The following is a 17,749-nucleotide window of genomic DNA, read 5'->3' on the forward strand; positions in this document are numbered from 1 at the left end:
GGATATCATCCCTCAGTGTCTATCCTGTCTAGCCCTCCAGAATCTTTATCTGTTTCATTTGACAATGGTAGCATGATGGTTCAGTGGTTAGCTCTGAGAGCGCTTCCAGTTGGAAAAGGGCAGTCGTGTGTAATGGAGGGTAAGTGAGAGGGGCTGCCCTTCACAATGGAGATGCACCATCTCCAAGCTGAGAGGTAAGGGAGTCCCATGTACAGGACACCAGGAGGCCTCCTTAAGAGATTGACCTGGCTGCAGAACCTTCAGAGGGATGGCTTGCAGCCCACCCTGTGCTAAGGTTCACAGAATCACGGAATTGTTACAACATAGAAGGAGGCCATTCAGCACATTGTATCTGCTTAAGGTCTGTTCCCTAGTGTCGATATCCTGTCTTTCCCTCCCATATCCCTGCGCATACCATCTCCATCCAATACCTCAGTGGAACCTGCCTTCACTCCATTGTCAGGACAGTGAGTTCCATAACCTAACTACTCGCTGTGTTAAGAAGAATTTTCTCATGACACCCTTGCTTCATTTGAACAATACTTTAACTCAATGCCCTCATGTTTTTTTTCCTTTCATGAGCAGCATTTGTTTCTCCCTTCCTACCCAGCCTGCTCATTGGTATTGAACACCTCTATCAGATCACCTGTTAGTCTTCCACTCTCCACAGAGAACAGCCCCAACTGCTTGAATCTATCCACATCATCGAGGTTTCTCATCGCTGGGAGTATTCTTGTACAGCACCTCTACACTCTCTCCAATACATTCGCATCTCTCCTATAATATGGTGCCCGCAGTTGTACACCACACTCCAGCCGAGATGAGGTTAACAAGTGACTTGGGGCAGCACAATTCAGGTGCAGCGCAGTGGCTCAGTGGTTAGGACTGCTGCCTCACAGCACCAGGGACCCGGGTTTGATTCCAGCCTCTGGCAACTGTCGGTGTAGAGTTTGCACCTTCTCCCCATGTCTGCGTGGGTTTCCTCCCACAGTCTGAAGATGTGCAGGTTCGGGTGGATTGGCCAAGCTGAATTGCCCTATAGTGTTCAGCTGAGGTGCGTTAGTCAGGGGTAAAATGTAGGGGAATGGGTCTGAGTGGATTATTCTTTGGAAGGGTCAGTGTGGACTTGTGGGGCCAAAGGGCCTGTTTCCACACTGTATGGATTCTATAAAAAATCCATTAAAAAAGCTCTCCTATAGTATGGTGCCTACAATTGTACACTATACTCCAGCTGAGGTCTAACAAGTGACTTGTGCTTATCATTCATTTGTATCTAATCCTAGCCCAGCAGAGGCATAATAATCCAGATTGCAACCTGTCTTTTGACTCTGGCTTCCAAGTGTCAAGTCAAGGGGTGCTTTATTTGTAATTTCTACCATATACAACTGATACAGTTAAAAACGAGACAACGTTCCTCCAGGAGGAAGGAGGAAAGTCTCAGGTACAGTCACATAGATGGGTTAACTCCAGGAAAGGTAAGAGAGGTAAGCAGCGAGTGCAGGAGTCTTTTTGTGGATATACCCATTTCAAACCGGTATCCTGTTTTGGAAAATGTAGAGGGTGACAGATTCTCAGGAGAACGTAGCACAAACAGCCAAGTTTTTGGTATTGAGACTGGCTCTAATGCAACGAGGGGTACGTCGGGTTCCAAGAGATCAATTGTGTTAGGGGGTTCTCTAGTCTGAGGTACAGACAGACGTTTCTGTGGCCAGCAGCGAAAAATCAGAATGGTGTGTTGCTTCACTGGTGCCAGGATCAAGGATGTCTCAGAGAGGGTGCAGAATGTTCTCACGGGGGAGAGGGGCCAGCAAGAGGTCATTGTCCACATTGGAACCAATGACACAGGAAGGGAAAAGGGGTTGAGATTCTGAAAGGAGATTAGAGAGTTAGGCAGGAATTTAAAAAGGAGGTCCTCAAGAGGAGTAGTATCCAGATTACTCCCGGTGCTACGAGCTAGTGAGGGCAGGAATAGGATGATACTGCAAATGAATGAGGAGCTGGTGTATGGGAGAAGGAGTCACATTTTTGGATCATTGGAATCTCTTCTGCGGTAGAAGTGACCTGTACAAGAAGGACGCATTGCACCTAAATTGGAAGGGGACTAATATACCAGCAGGGAGATTTGCTAGAGATGCTTGGGAGGATTTAAACTAGTGAGGTGGGGGGTGAACCCAGGGAGATAGTGAGGAAAGAGATCAATCTGAGACTGGTACAGTTGAGAACAGAAGTGATTCAAACAGTCAGGGCAGGTAGGGACAAGGTAGGACTAATAAATTAAACTGCATTTATTTCAATGCAAGGGGTCTAACGGGGAAGGCAGATGAACTCGGGGGAACATGGGACTGGGATATCATAGCAATTACAGAAACATGGCTCAAGGATTGGCAGCTTAATGTTCCAGGATACAAATCCTACAGGAAGGATAGAAAGGAAGGCAAGAGAGATGGGGGAATGGTATTTTTGATAAGAGATAGCATTACAGCTGTGCTGAGGGAGGATATTCCCGGAAATACATCCAGGGAAGTTATTTGTGTGGAACTGAGAAATAATAAAGGGATGAACACCCTATTGGGATTGTATTATAGACCCCCCCTAATAGTCAGAGGGAAATTGAGAAGCAAACTTGTAAGGAGATCTCAGCTATCTGTCAGAATAATGGGGTGGTTGTGATAAGGGATTTTAACTTTCCAAACATAGACTGGGACTGCCATAATATTAAGGGTTTAGATGGAGAGGAAGTTGTTAAATGTGTACAAGACAATTTTCTGATTCAGTATGTGGATGTACCTACTAGAGAAGGTGCAAAACTGACCTACTATTGGGAAATAAGGCAGGGCAGGTGACTGAGGTGTCAATGGGGGAGCACTTTGGGGCCAGTGACCATAATTCTAATTGATTTAAAATAATGATGGAAAAGGATAGACCAGATCTGAAACCAGAAGTTCTAAATTGGAGAAAGGCAAGAACTTTCTTGACGGTATTAGGCAAGAACTTTCAAAAGCTGATTGGTGGCAGATATTTGCAGGCAAAGGGACGGCTGGAAAATAGGAAGCCTTCAGAAATGAGATAATGAGAATCCAGAGAAAGTATATTCCTATTAGGCTGATATATATAGGGAATGCTGGATGACTAAAGAAATTGAGGGTTTGGTTTAGAAAAAGAAGAAAGCACATGTAAGGTATAGACAGGGTAGATCGAGTGAATCCTTAGAATATAAAGGAAGTAGGAGTATACTTAAGAGGGAAATCTAGAGGGTAAAAAGGAGACATGAGATAGCTTTGGCAAATAGAATTAAGGAGCATCCAAAGAGTTTTTACAAATACATTAAGGACAAAAGGGTAACTAGGGAGAGAATAGGGCCCCTAAAAGATCAGCAAGGCGGCGTTTGTGTGGAGCCGCAGAAAATGGGGGAGATACTAAATGAGGATTTTGCATCAGTATTTACTGTGGAAAAGGATATGGAAGATATAGACTGAAGAAAATGTCCATATTACAGAGGTGGAAGTGCTGGATGTCTTGAAATGCATAAAGGTGGATAAATCTCCAGGATCTTAGAACTATGTGGGAAGCTAGAGGAGTGATTGCTGGGCCTCTTGCTGAGATATTTGTATCATCGATAGTCACAGGTAAGGTGCTGGAAGACTGGAGTTTGGCTAATGTGGTGCTACTGTTTAAGAAGGGTGATAAGGACAAGCCAGGGAACTATAGACCAGTGAGTCTGATGTCAGTGGTGAGCAAGTTGTTGGAGGGAATCCTGAGGGACAGGATGTACATGTATTTGGAAAGGCAAGGACTGATTAGGGATAATCAATATGGCTTTGTGAATGGGAAATCATGTCTCACAAACTTGTTTGAGTTTTTTGGAGAAGCAACAAAGAGGATTGATGAGGGCAGAGTGGTAGATGTGATCTATATGGACTTCAGTAAGGCATTTGACAAGGTTCCCCATGGGAGACTGGTTAGCAAGATTAGATCTCAAACTGGCTCAAAGGTAGAAGACAGAGGGTGGTGGTGGAGGGTTGTTTTTCAGACTGGAGGCCTGTGACCAGTGGAGTGCCACAAGGATCAGTGCTGGGTCCTCTACTTTTTGTCATTTACATAAATGATTTGGATGCGAGCATAAAAGGTACAGTTAGTAAGTTTGCAGATGACACCAAAATTGGAGGGGTAGTGGACAGCGAAGAGGGTTACCTCAGATTACAACAGGATCTGGGCCAGATGGGCCAATGGGCTAAGAAGTGGCAGATGGAGTTTAATTTAGATAAATGCGAGGTGCTGCATTTTGGTAAAGCAAATCTTAGCAGGACTTACACACTTAATGGTAAAGTCCTAGAGAGTGTTGCTGAACAAAAAAACCTTGGATTGCAAGTTCATAGCTCCTTGAAAGTGGAATTGCAGGTAGATAGATTTTTTTTTTAGATTACTTACAGTGTGGAAACAGGCCCTTCGGCCCAACAAGTCCACACCGACCCGCCGAAGCGCAACCCACCCATACCCCTACATTTACCCCCTACCTAACACTACGGGCAATTTAGCATGGCCAATTCACCTGACCCGCACATCTTTGGACTGTGAAGAATGCATTTGGTATGCTTTCCTTTATTGGTCAGAGTATTGAGTACAGGAGTTGGGAGGTCATGTTGAGGCTGTACAGGACATTGGTTAAGCCACTGTTGGAATATTGCGTGTAGTTCTGGTCTGCTTCCTATCAGAAAGATGTTGCGAAACTTGAAAGGGTTCAGAAAAGATTTACAAGGATGCAGTGGTTCTGTTCGCCGAGCTGGAAGTTTTTGTTGCAAACGTTTCGTCCCCTGGCTAGGAGACATCATCAGTGCTCTGGAGCCTCCTGCGAAGCGCTTCTTTGATGTTTCTTCCAGCATTTATAGTGGTCTGTCCTTGCCGCTTCCGGGTGTCAGTTTCAGTTGTCCGCTGTAGTGATTGGTATATTGGGTCCAGGTCGATGTGTCTGTTGATGGAGTTTGTGGATGAATGCCATGCCTCTAGGAATTCCCTGGCTGTTCTCTGTCTGGCTTGCCCTATGATAGTAGTGTTTTCCCAGTCGAATTCATGTTGCTTGTTGTCTGAGTGTGTGGCTACTAGGGATAGCTGGTCATGTCGTTTCGTGGCTAGTTGGTGTTCATGTATGCAGATTGTACACAGGAAAACAACACACACAGACCAAGTCCTAAACCACCCCAACACACACAAACAAAGCTGCATCAGGACACTATTCAAAAGAGCTACAAAACACTACAGTACACCAGAACTGCGAAAAGAGGAAGAGGAACACCTATACAAGGTATTCGCCAAAAACGGATACCCGCGCAACTTTATCAACAGATGCCTAAGAGATAGACCACGGAACGAGGACATGCCACAACCAAAAGGACTAGCCACACTATCATACATCAGGATCGTTTCAGAACTGACAGCCAGACTACTGCGACCCCTAGGACTCACAATGGCACACAAACCAACAGCCACGCTCGGACAACAACTTACTAGAACAAAGGAGCCAATACCCAACATGAGCAAAACTGATGTAGTTTATAAAATACCATGCAAAGACTGCACAAAACACTATATAGGACAAACAGGAAGACAGCTAACAATCCGCATACATGAACACCAACTAGCCACGAAACGACACGACCAGCTATCCCTAGTAGCCACACACTCAGACAACAAGCAACATGAATTTGACTGGGAAAACACTACTATCATAGGGCAAGCCAGACAGAGAACAGCCAGGGAATTCCTAGAGGCATGGCATTCATCCACAAACTTCATCAACAGACACAGCGACCTGGACCCAATATACCAATCACTACAGCGGACAGCTGAAACTGACACCCGGAAGCGGCAAGGACAGACCACTATAAATACCAGAAGAAACATCAAAGAAGCGCTTCGCAGGAGGCTCCAGAGCACTGATGATGTCTCCTAGCCAGGGGACGAAACGTTTGCAACAAAAACTTCCAGCTCGGCGAACAGAACCACTACAACAAGCACCCGAGCTACAAATCTTCGCACAAACTTTACAAGGATGTTGCCAAGGTTGGAGGATTTGAGCTAAAGGGAGAGGCTGAACAGGCTGGGGCTGTTTTCCCTGTAGTGTCGGAGGCTAAGTGGTGACCTTATAGAGGTTTATAAAATTGTGAGGGGCATGGATAGGGTAAATAGACAAAGTCCTTTCCCTGGGGTCGGGGGGTCCAGAATTAGAGGGCATAGGTTTAGGGTGAAAGAGGAAAGATATAAATGAGACCTAAGGGGCAACATTTTCACACTGAGAGTGGTATGTGCATGGAATGTGCTGCCAGAAGAAGTGGTGGAGGCTGGTACAATTGCAACATTTAAGAGGCATTTGGATGGGTATATGAATAGGAAGGGTTTAGAGGGATATGGGCTGGGTGCTGGCAGGTGGGACTAGATTGGGTTGGGATATCTGGTCGGCATGGACAGGTTGGACCGAAGGGTCTGTTTCCATGCTGTACGTCTCTGACTCTGACTATGACTCTATGACTGATGTGGAGTTTGTGATGTCCATATAGCATAATCATACACAGGGTGGCATAAAGTGCATTTGAAGCGCAAAACAGACAAGACAGCACAGTAATTCCTGACACATCAGGACAGTCGGCAACGCGGTGTACAAATTACAGTGTAATAAAAGAATGTTAATTAATAAGCCATTAATTGTTCTAGCTGCAATTCGATGTGGTCAAAAGAGTTTCAGATGGAATAGAGTCTAATCAAATAGTCATAAATGTCCAGTACAATGCTAGAAAAGTTTGGAGCTCCCTTCATGGGGTAACGGACTGTGAGCTGTCCTCTGCTATTGGGCTTGGCTAAAACTTGTAGCCACTGCACTGCTTCCCAGCTGAATCAGCACCAGAGCTTTCAGAGCTTGACTGAACCAGTCCATTTCTGGCTTTAAATGACATTGGTGTCAAAGCCAGCTGTCTGGGGAATCTCCAGATTTTCTTGGTCCTAATTGAGATGACTCAGAATTCCCAATAAAAGCTGCAGAGGTGGGAATTGTAAACAAAAGCGAGAAATTGCTTGAACTGTCAGGAATGCGGTCAATATCTGAGGTAAAAATCTTGGGTGTAATCCCCCACCCCATCCCGATCAAACCTCTAGGAGGCTCATGCCATTTTGATAGAAACATAGCAGAGAGGAAACAGGAATAGGCCATTCAGCCCTTTGGCTGCACCACCATTCAGTATGATCCTGGCTGATCACTCAACTCAATATGCTCTTACCTGTGGCTTTCTCCCTATGCCTTCTAATCCTAAGAGTTATATCTAATTGCTCCTTGAAAACATTTAATGTTTTGGCATCAACTGTGTTCTGTGGCAGTGAATTCCACAGACCCGCCACACTCTAGGTGAAGAAATTTCTCCTCATCTCAGTCCTAAAGAGCCCACCCTGTATTCTTTGACTGTGACCCCCTAGTCCCTGGTCATTGGGGACATCCTCATTGCGTTTATCATGATTGCTGCACTTCAGAGAAGATTTGCCTAATTAATACCTGGAGTAAGTGGGTTGCCTTGTGAGGAAAGGCTAGGCCTGTATCTTCTGGAGTTTACAGGACTCAGTGGTGATTTAATTGAACTTATAATATCCTGAGGGGACTTGACCCAGTGGATGTGGAAAGGATGTTTCCTCTTCTGGGAGAATCTCGGCCTAGGGCCTCATAGTTTAAAAATAAGGGGTATCCATTTGAAGCAGAGATGAGGAAACATTTAAGCTCTGAGGATTGAGAGTCTTTGGAATTTTCTTCCTCAAATGCTTTGGATGCAGAATCTTTGAATATCTTTGAGGCAGAACTAAATAGATTCTTGATTACCAAGAGAATGAAAGATTATCGGGGATAATCAGGAATGTAGAATAGAAACTCCAATCATGACCTTATTGAATGACTGACTGACAGTACAGTCTTAAAGGGCCAAGTGGCCTCTGTTGCTTCTTGTTCTTAGTTTGCTCAGTTGCATGTAGCAACATACGTTCATCATTCATCACAATATATTTGCCACACACAGCAAATCCATTGCAATATATAGACAGAGGGTTTTAAGATCTCAACATCACACTAGGAACTCAGTTGTTTAAATCAGTTATAATGCCTGTTTACCAGCCAACTGAGCCAGTTTACATTGATGGTGCTTCAGCCTGTGTATCAAGCTCTGAAATGCCCTCCCTGCACTTCTCTGTCTCATTTTCTCATCTTCTTTCCCTCTTTAAGACACTCCTTCAAGCCCAGCTCTGTAACCAAGCCTTTTTGCCATTTGACCTATGTGCCTCAGGGTGGTTTACCACTCTCCAGTGGGGTCATTTTATTCGCTGAAAAGCTTTGGGAAGATTGCATGCCTGTAAAGTTGGATTGCCGTTATCCTGGTGGCCTTGTTTCGAGCTGTGGGGAGGCCAGAGGGGTTTGGGGGAGGGGCGTTGTACGGGAGTGCACCCTGTGCCCAACGGATGTTCTTGCATGTTTCCTGCCTCCCTATCTTCCAAATATGGTCCCACATTGCCTTCGCCAGATTTTGCCAGCCTAATGGCCATTAAAATAACAACGCAGCCATGGGGAGTAAATTTGAATTTGTGACTTTCCATCAGGCATTGGGTCACCTATACACCTACCCCCCCCCCACCCAACAGGCTATAAGACTCCACCAATTTAAATTAGGAAGCTGATTCCTTCAATAGATCACTATGAATTAGAATTACAGAATCCCTACAGTGTGGAAACAGGCCCTTCAGCCCAACAAGTCACACCGACCCTCCAAAGAGTATCCCACCCAGACCCATTCCCCTGCCCTATTCTCCATTTACCCCTGCACCTAATCAACACACCCCTGAGCACTAGGGGCACTTTAGAATAGCCAATTCACCTAACCTGCACATCTTTGTGTTTGTGGAAGGAAACCGGAGCACCTGGAGGAAACCCACGCAGACACGGGGAGAATGTGCAAACTGCACATAGACAGTCAGCTGAGGGAATCGAACCTGGGTTCCTGATGCTATGAGGCAGCGGTGCTAACCACTGAGCTACCACACCACCCCTGAATTATGCTGAAAAAGAATGGAATTAGCAGAACGTCAATGCTTAATAAATATGCTTAGAGTTTCTGTTAATGTTAGCCAATGAACACTGATACATTCTCAATCCAGCTGCCTATTCCTGCTTTCTGAAGTCTACAATCATTTCAACCTGCAATACTTGGCACAGAACTGTTTAGAGGGCTAGAGGAGATCATATGGACATACATAGACATGAAAGGGGACTGACGGAGTAGACATAGAGACGGTGTTTCCTTATAGTGGAGCAGTCTAGAATGCGAGGTCCTGGTTTTAGGATAAGGGTTGAAGATTTAAAACAGATGAGGAGACGTTAATTCTCTCAAAGTGTTGTCAATCTGTGGCATTCACTATCCCGGAGTGCAGTGGATGCTGGGACATTGGTAAACTTAAGGTGGAGAGAGTTGCAGCTTTAACTCGTAATGGGTTGAAGGGTTATGGAGGGAAGGAAAGTGGAGTTGAGGCTGAGATGAGATCAGCCATAATCGTATTAAATGGCGGAGTGGACTCCGGGGGCTGAATTGCTAATCCCTGCTCCAAGTTCATATGCTCAGAGTGCTGATTGGTTCTGACTGTCAGGATCTTGGATTGTTCTCAATTAATCTAATCTAGATTATATCTTGATCTGAAGACTGCACAGTAACAAGAGCACACTGATAGTTTCCAGTAAGTCCTGTCCTTGAGCCAAGAACCTTCCATTTTCCTCTCCCGAGCTCCTGTAAGACTCAAAACCAAAGGCACTGAGAACCAAAGGCTAAGGATAATCCAAAGAGATTCTACAAGTCCATTAAGAGCAAAAGAGCAATCAGGGAAAGAACAGAGTTCTTTAAGGATCCGTGAGGTTGTCAACGTATTGAACCTCAGAAGACGGGAGCAATACTAAACAAATGTCTTGCCTCGGTATTTAGTCATAGAGATGTGCAGCATGGAAACAGACCCTTCGGTCCAACTCATTTATGCTGACCAGATATCCCAACCTAATCTCGTCCCGCTTGCCAGCACCCGGCCCATATCCCTCCAAACCCTTCCTATTCATATACCCATCCAGATGCCCTTTAAATGTTGCACTTGTACCAGCCTCCACCACTTCATAAGTTGTTGGAGGGGATTCTGAGAGATAGGCTTTACGTGCATTTGAACAGGTTAAGACTCATTAGGGTTCGTCAGCATGGCTTAGTGCATGGGAAATCATGTCTCAAAAACTTGATTGAGCTTTCTGAAGACATAACCGAAACGATTGATGAGGGCAGAACAGTAGGCATTCTCTACACAGAATTTCGTTGAGTCTTTGGCAAGGTTCCACATGATAGACTAATTAATAAAGTTGGATCTCATGAGATTCAAGGAGAACTTGCCAATTGGACACAAGGCTGGAATCATGGTAGGGGACAGAGGGTGGTGGTGGAGGCTTGGTTTTCAGCTTGGTGCCCTGTGACCAGCGGGGTTCTGCAGAGATCGGTGCTGGGTCCACAGTTCTTTGTCATTTATATAAACTATTTGGAAGAGAATTTTGGAGGCATCGTTAGTAAGTTTGCCGATTACACCAAAATTGGTGGTGTAGTTGACCATGAAGAAAGTTTTATAGAAGATTACAAAGAGATTTTAATCAATTGGGTGAATGGGCTGAGGTGTTGCAGATGGAGTTTAATTTGGATAAATGTGAGGTACTGTAGTTTGGTAAAACAAATAAGGGCAGGACTTATACAATTAATGATAGAGCACTGGGTAATGTTGTCGAAAAGAGACTGAGGGATTCAGGTACATGATTCTTTGAAAGTTGGGTGACTGGTAGACAGGTTGGTTAAGAAGGTGTTTAGCATACTTGTCTTCATCGCTCAGATGTCTGTTGTGACATCATGTTGCAGTTGTACAGGACGTTGGCAAGACCTCTTCTGGAGTACTGTGTAAGGTTCTGTTTGCCTGCTTATAGGAAGGATATTATTACATTGAAAAGGGTCCAGAACGGATTTACCAAGATGTTGCTGAGTCTGGTGGGTTTGGGTTATAATACGAGGCTGGATGGGCTGGAACTTTTTTCTCTGGAGGATAGGGTGTTGAGGGGTGACCTGGTAGAGGTTTATAAAATCATGAGGGGCATAGGTAAGGTCAGTAGCAAAGATAAATTCCCTAGGATAGGGGAGTTCAAAACTAAGGGGCATATTTTTAAGATGAGAGGAGAAAGATTTAAAAGGGATATGAGGGGAAACTTTTTCTCGCAGAGGCTAGTTCATATGTGGACTGAACTGCCAGAGGAAGTGGCAGATGCAGATACAGTTACAACAGTCAAAAGACATTTGGATAGATTCAAGAACAAGAAAGGGTTATAGGAGTATGGGCCAAACACAGGCAAGTGGGACTAGATTAGTTTGTGAAACTTGGATCAGTTGGGCTGAAGCGTCTGTCTCCATGCTGTATGATGCTATGACTCTAGCCAGACTATGTGAATGGGACTTACCTGAGGTCCAAGTCTGCTCAAGGATTTTTTTTTATACTATTCTTTCCTTTTTAAAGGAGGCAGATGGGCACAGTTCCTCTTTTTGGGTGTGCTGCTTGGGGTTGGCATGGGAATTTGTGCTAATGGTGGCTCAAATTGAACTTAGACTTTGATGGTCGTGTTATGATTTATGTTAGTAAGTGCTGCATACTCGCTATCTACACTAATCCCTCTGAGCAGCAATGTCTTTACAATCTGATTAGAGCCTTCCCTCCCCTTTCCAGGGAGATGAGTGAGCTCTGGAAGTCTCTCACTGTAGGTAATCACAGGAAATGTTACATGTTCACATTGAGACCAAAAGGTGTCTGAGCCACAGTGAGGTCGGCAGAGTTAGGCACTACTGTGTGCTCAGCTGCTCCTGACATTTCCTGGCTGTGACGTCTCCCACTCAACCCACATAGACTGGCGCTCTACTCTAAGCTCCAACTGATACTGAGACCAGTGGCAAAATGTTCACCAGCAAAGGGAGCTTCAGACAGCAGGATTCTACAGGGCTGAAAACCAAATAAACAAGAATATTTCCTCACCGCAGGGAGACCATAACAGTACTTTGATAGAAGATTACATCACTGCAATTGTTTCTTCATAATCCCCCACGGTTTCTAAGAGCCCCTGTTGTTCCAGTACCCTGGATAGCTACATTTACAGATTACTCTCTCTTTATGTACCATGCCCCGAAAGGGTGTTTTTCCACAGTTATTCTTGACAATGTTCTGTCATGGTTTGATACGACGGACCTGGTATCTCTTACCATTGATGTGAATAGTAAGGATTCACAAGTTGATATCTGACCTTTTTGGCTACATTATTAACACCCCTTTCTTGCCCATCAAGTCAGAGAGTGAACTTTGAACCCTGAACTTCTGCCTGAGAGGCAGGGACATTACCCACTGTGCCACAAGACTTCCACCTTACTGTAATGAGTCAATATTAATCTCCTCAAAATGCTAGTTTATGAATGTCTACTGCATCCCTTCCTGGTATTGTGGCCTTCAGGAAGCAGAGGAGATTTACCAGGCCGTTGCCTGGGCTGGAGAGTTTCTGTGATGAAGTGGAATTGGAGAGTCGGGTTGTTTTCCTTAGAGCGGAGAAACTGAGGGGTGGGGCTAAGATTGAGATGTGGGGCATAGAGAGGGTGGAAAAAGAAACATTTCCCCTCGATGGGGAGATTGATGACCAGGGGATGAGATTTAGGGTGAGAGGAAGAAGGTATCGAGGGGATGTGAGGAAAAGCATTTTCACCCAGGGAGTGATGGGAATCTGGAACTCACTGCCTGTAAGGGTGGTAGAGACAGAAATGACATTTAAATGTGCCCTTGCAATGCCAGGGTACACATGGTTACGGGCCAAGTGCTGGAAAACTGACTAAAATAGAGGGCTCTTTTTGACCAGTGCAGACTTAAAGGGGAGGATTTGAATGTGTGTTTTTTTGAAATATTCAACTGGGCTTCTAGATTGTTCTTCAATTATCAGAACCGTCACAGTGCTGAGCCTCTCTTTATGTGGTGAATTTAACAGGAACAAATGGAGTAAGATGTTTTGTTTGCCCATAACCAGTCAAAATGGTTATGATAACTCATTCACTATTTAAAAATTCATTCATAATTTTGAACTTTGCTGGAAAGGCTGCATGTATTGTCCACCTGTACTTGTCCTTGAGATGGCGGTGCCTGTTTCTCAACTCGTCTCAGTCCATGTGGTATGGGTACACCCACAATACTCTTTGCAAAGGAGTTCCAGGATTTTGGCTCAGTGACAGTGAAGGGACGGTGATATATTTCCAAGTCAGGATGGTGAATGTCTTGAGGGGACCTTGCCAGTGGTGGTGCTCCCATGTATCTGCTGCCCTCGGCCTTCGAGGTGTTGAAAGTCATGGGGTTGGAAGGTGCCTCCTAAGGAGCTGTGGTGAGTTACTTGGTGTATCTTGGTAGGCACTGCAACCAGTGATGGAGAGAGTGAACACTGAAGATCTTCAACGGAGTGCTGGTCAAGTTGGTGCTTTCTCCTGGATATTGTTGAGCTTCTTGAATGTTGATGCACCCAGTAGAGAATATTCAGTCCTGACCAATGCCTGCTCAATGGTGCTCAATGATTTCCTCACAGTAGATTTGCTTTTATTCTTATATTTACACGATTGATCCAGTTATGTTACCAGGACATTGATAATGGGGAGACACAGCAATGGTGGTGCCATTGAAGATCAAGAGGAGATGGTTAGATTCTCTCTTGTTCGAGTTGGTCATTGCCTGGCACTTGTATGGTGCACATTTACTTGCCTCAGTCTGGATCTTGCCTTTCTGCATGCAAGCAAGGACTGCTCTAGAAATAGCCTCGAACAGTGCTGAACATTGGTGCAACCAATGGCAAATATCCCCACTTCTGACCTGAGGATGAAAGGAAGCTGATAGGTAGAGTAGCTGAAGATGGTTTGGCTGGAGAAAGACTGCATGGGGCTCTTGTGCTGCAGTGCTAGTGTCAGGTCAGAAGATCTAGGTTCAAGTTGCACCTGCTCTAGAGGTGTCCAATAGCTAACATCCCTGAACAGAGTGATTCGAGGATTTCTGGAGAAGCTGTGGTACTGGGGAACTTGGGAATCCTTGTTCATGAATCACAAACAGCCAATATCCAAGTTCAGTTGGTAACGGGCAATGCAAATGGAATATTGACTTTTATTTTAAAAGGAACAGGAGTATTAAAAACACTGTCAAGCCTTGCCTAAACTACAAAAGGCAGAACACACCTAGAATACTCTGAACAGTTTGGAGGGGGGGATATACTGGCATTGGAGGCAGTCTAGAGAAGAACGATTCAAGATATGGAAGGATTTTCTCAAAAAGAGATGTTAAGGCATTTGGACCTGGACGCACTGGAGTTTATAAGAGTGAGAGGTCACCTTATTGAAATATTTAAGATTTTTAAGTGTAGATGTGGAAAAATAGATTCTCCTTGTGGTAGTCTATGACCAGAGGGCATAATCACAAAGTAAGGGGAGGCTGATCTAAGGCAGAGTCATAGAATCATTGAGATGTACAGCACGAAAACAGACTCTTCAGTCAAACTCGTCCATGCAGACCAGATATCCCAACCCAAACTGGTTCCACCTACCTGCACCTGGTCCATATCACTCCAACTCCTTCCATTTCATATACCCATCCAGACGCCTTTTAAATATTGGAATTGTACCAGCCTCCACCACTCCCTCTCGCAGCTCATTCCAAACGTGTACCACCCTCTGTGTGGAAAAAGTTGCCCCTTAGGTCTCTTTCCCTTCTCACCCTAAACCTATGCCTTCTAGTTCTGGACTCTCCCACCCCAGGGAAAAGACTTTGTCTATTTATCAGCTGAAGAGGAATTTCTTCTTTCAGAATGTAGTGAATCTGTCCTCTTCCCTACAGAGCAGGGGTGAGGCTGGGTCATAAACATATGCAAGGCTGACCTGTTACAATAAGACTTCATCTCTTGTGGAATCAAAATTGAGGACTCCCAGGGTTGTTGCCTCTGATCAGTTCCATCACCTCTGTCTTGCAAGTGTAACTGGAAATATTCAGTTAAAAATCTCACAGCACAGAGTTATCATCCAACAGATTTATTTGGAAGTACTAGCTTTCAGAGCTCTGCTCCTTCAGGTAACTAGTGGGGGCAGGATCATAAGACACAGAATTGAAAACAAAAGATCACAGTGTCAAGCAATTGAAATGATATATCGAACAAACCGAGATTGCTGTTAAGGCATTCATCTTTTAGAATGGGTTGCAGGTTTCAGTTCATTAATATGTAAATCCCAGAACTCCTGCTCCATAGTTACCTGATGAAGGAGCAGTGCTCTGAAAGTGAGTACTTCTAAATAAACCTGGTGTTGTGTGATTTTATTTTTGACTTTGTCCACCCAGATCAACACAGGCACCTTGGCATCAACAATACATCCAAGAATGGTAATGGAGGTGTCGGGAACATTGTAAGGTAGGATTTGGTGAATGTAGCTCTGTCAGGTAGTTGCTCGACTCATCTGAACAGGTCTTCTGATTTTGACACAATTTCCCAGATGTTAATGAAGAGGATTTTGCAATATTGATTGGACAATTATTGTGGATCTGGAGTCACATGTAGACCAGATCAGCTAAGGATGGCAGATTTCTTTCATTGAGGACATTGGCATACCATCTGGTTTTATTCTACAATTATTATATTAATCTTGCCCTAAAATAACTGCCTCAGCCAAGTTTTGAATTCCTTGCTTCTCTTAAGCTGTGATCTTGTTTCATGGTGTGTGTGTGTGTGTATGGATGGGGGAAGTTCTTCAGCCAGTCCTACCTGGTCTGGCCTACATGTGACTCCAGACCCATGGTAATTACCCAGTCAACCCTGCAAAATGCTAGACTTAGTGGTAGTTGTTTTTCCCTAGGATGGAGGATTTCAGGACTTTGACATTTTTAAGGTGAGAGGGGAGAGATTTAAAGAAGACATTTATTTGCACAGATGGTGATTCTCATGTGGAATGAAATTCCTGGGGAAGTGGTGGATTTGGCCACAATTACAATATTTAAAAAAAACATTTGGTAAAGTACATGAATAGGAAATGATTTGGAGATGCCAGTGTTGGACTGGGGTGTACAAAGTTCAACATCGCACAACACCAGGTTATAGTCCAACAGGTTTAATTGGAAGCACTAGCTTTTGGAGCGCTGCTCCTTCATCAGGTGGTTTGGAGAGATATGGGTCAGGAGCAGGCAGATGGGACACATTTGGTTTGGAATTATGTTTGTCGTGTTTGTTTCTGTGCTGTATGACTATGTATGTGGAATAGGAATCTTGCTTCCTAAGAGCTGGTGAAAATGTTTGTTCCGTACATAGCCACGTTTCAATCTATACAATATAAAACTTTCACTTCTGTGACAATAACCATTCTGCTAGTGTAGGCAGTTAAGATCCAATCATGCCACTGTATAACATGAGCTTGTTGTTTTTATTTTGAGCATAACTGTTGTTAAAATAATTCACTGTTTATTCTAAAACATGTATCTGTGAGAAGGCTTATAATTACAGTTTGTCTTTGTCCTTGTTCTAACAACATAGTTGTACTGTATTTAGTCAGTCAGATTCGACACAAGAACGCCTCATGAATATATCACTGCTATAAATATTGGCAAGTAATTCCGGATTTTAAGTGTGCAATGGTGATCCCTAATGGGGAAAAGGTTTGCTTTTCACATTTTGACGAATGCTTAAGATGATCGCAGTTTGTCACTTTTTAGGAATGTTAGAAATCCCCATCACACAGGCCAGCCTTCCATCCACTGACTCCAGAAAGCAATCACCATAATCATAGGCCAGTGTAGGACATTGGACAAACAGGCAGAACACTAGCCACCAGGATACATAAACATCAACTAACCACAAAACGACGTGACCCAGTCTCACTAGTATCCTTACATACAGATGAGGAAGGTCACCACTTCGACTGGGAGAACACACCCATCCTAGGACAAGCCAGAGACATGTACAACAATTCCTAGAAGCATGGCATTCCAGTTGGAACTCTAGCAGCAAACACATTGACTTGGATCACATTTACCACCCACTGAGAAAAAGAACAGGAAATGACATTGCCATAGGAAATGATGTCACCACAGGAAATGCCATCACCAATCCTAGGAAACTGAAGCATATAAATAGAAAGTGGGCTACACCACCAGTGCTTCATTTGGAGGCTCACTGAAGACGTTACTTAGTATGATGGCGAAACGTACCTTCCAGCTCAGTGAGCAAACTTACATCCAGAACCTCAACCTGAGCTACAAATCTTCTCAAAACTCACCAATAAAACCGCTACCGATCCTAATTCTGAGACAAAAAGAACCAGATTGAGGAGAGTTCGGGAGTGTGGTTTTGGATATCAGAGAAAGGTACTTGCTCATTAAGAAAAATATTTGACAGATTATGAATGGAATAAGCAGAAACTGAGCATTGGACAAATTAATGAATAGCTCACTGAGAGAATCTGGTATGAAAAGGAATGCAGCAGCTTTTATTTATTCTTTCGTGGGAGGAGGGCATTGTTGCCAAGGGCAACATTTGATTGTCTTTAAACTGAGTTTGCCCATTTCAGAGGGCAGTTTGGAGATGACCACACTACCGTGGTTCGGTAGTCATGTTTAGACCAGACCAGTCAGGTGA

The 17,749-nt window shown here is 44.2% G+C and overlaps 1 protein-coding gene across 1 annotated transcript in view; it reads left to right on the top strand.

Annotated features, from left to right (window-relative positions):
* Window positions 1-17,749, top strand: part of syngr3a (synaptogyrin 3a) — an 89,131-nt gene that overhangs the window by 57,242 nt on the left and 14,140 nt on the right. The window lies entirely within an intron of this gene.

This window comes from Hemiscyllium ocellatum, chromosome 20 (assembly GCF_020745735.1).
Source record: "Hemiscyllium ocellatum isolate sHemOce1 chromosome 20, sHemOce1.pat.X.cur, whole genome shotgun sequence".
NCBI classification, from domain to species: domain Eukaryota; kingdom Metazoa; phylum Chordata; class Chondrichthyes; order Orectolobiformes; family Hemiscylliidae; genus Hemiscyllium; species Hemiscyllium ocellatum.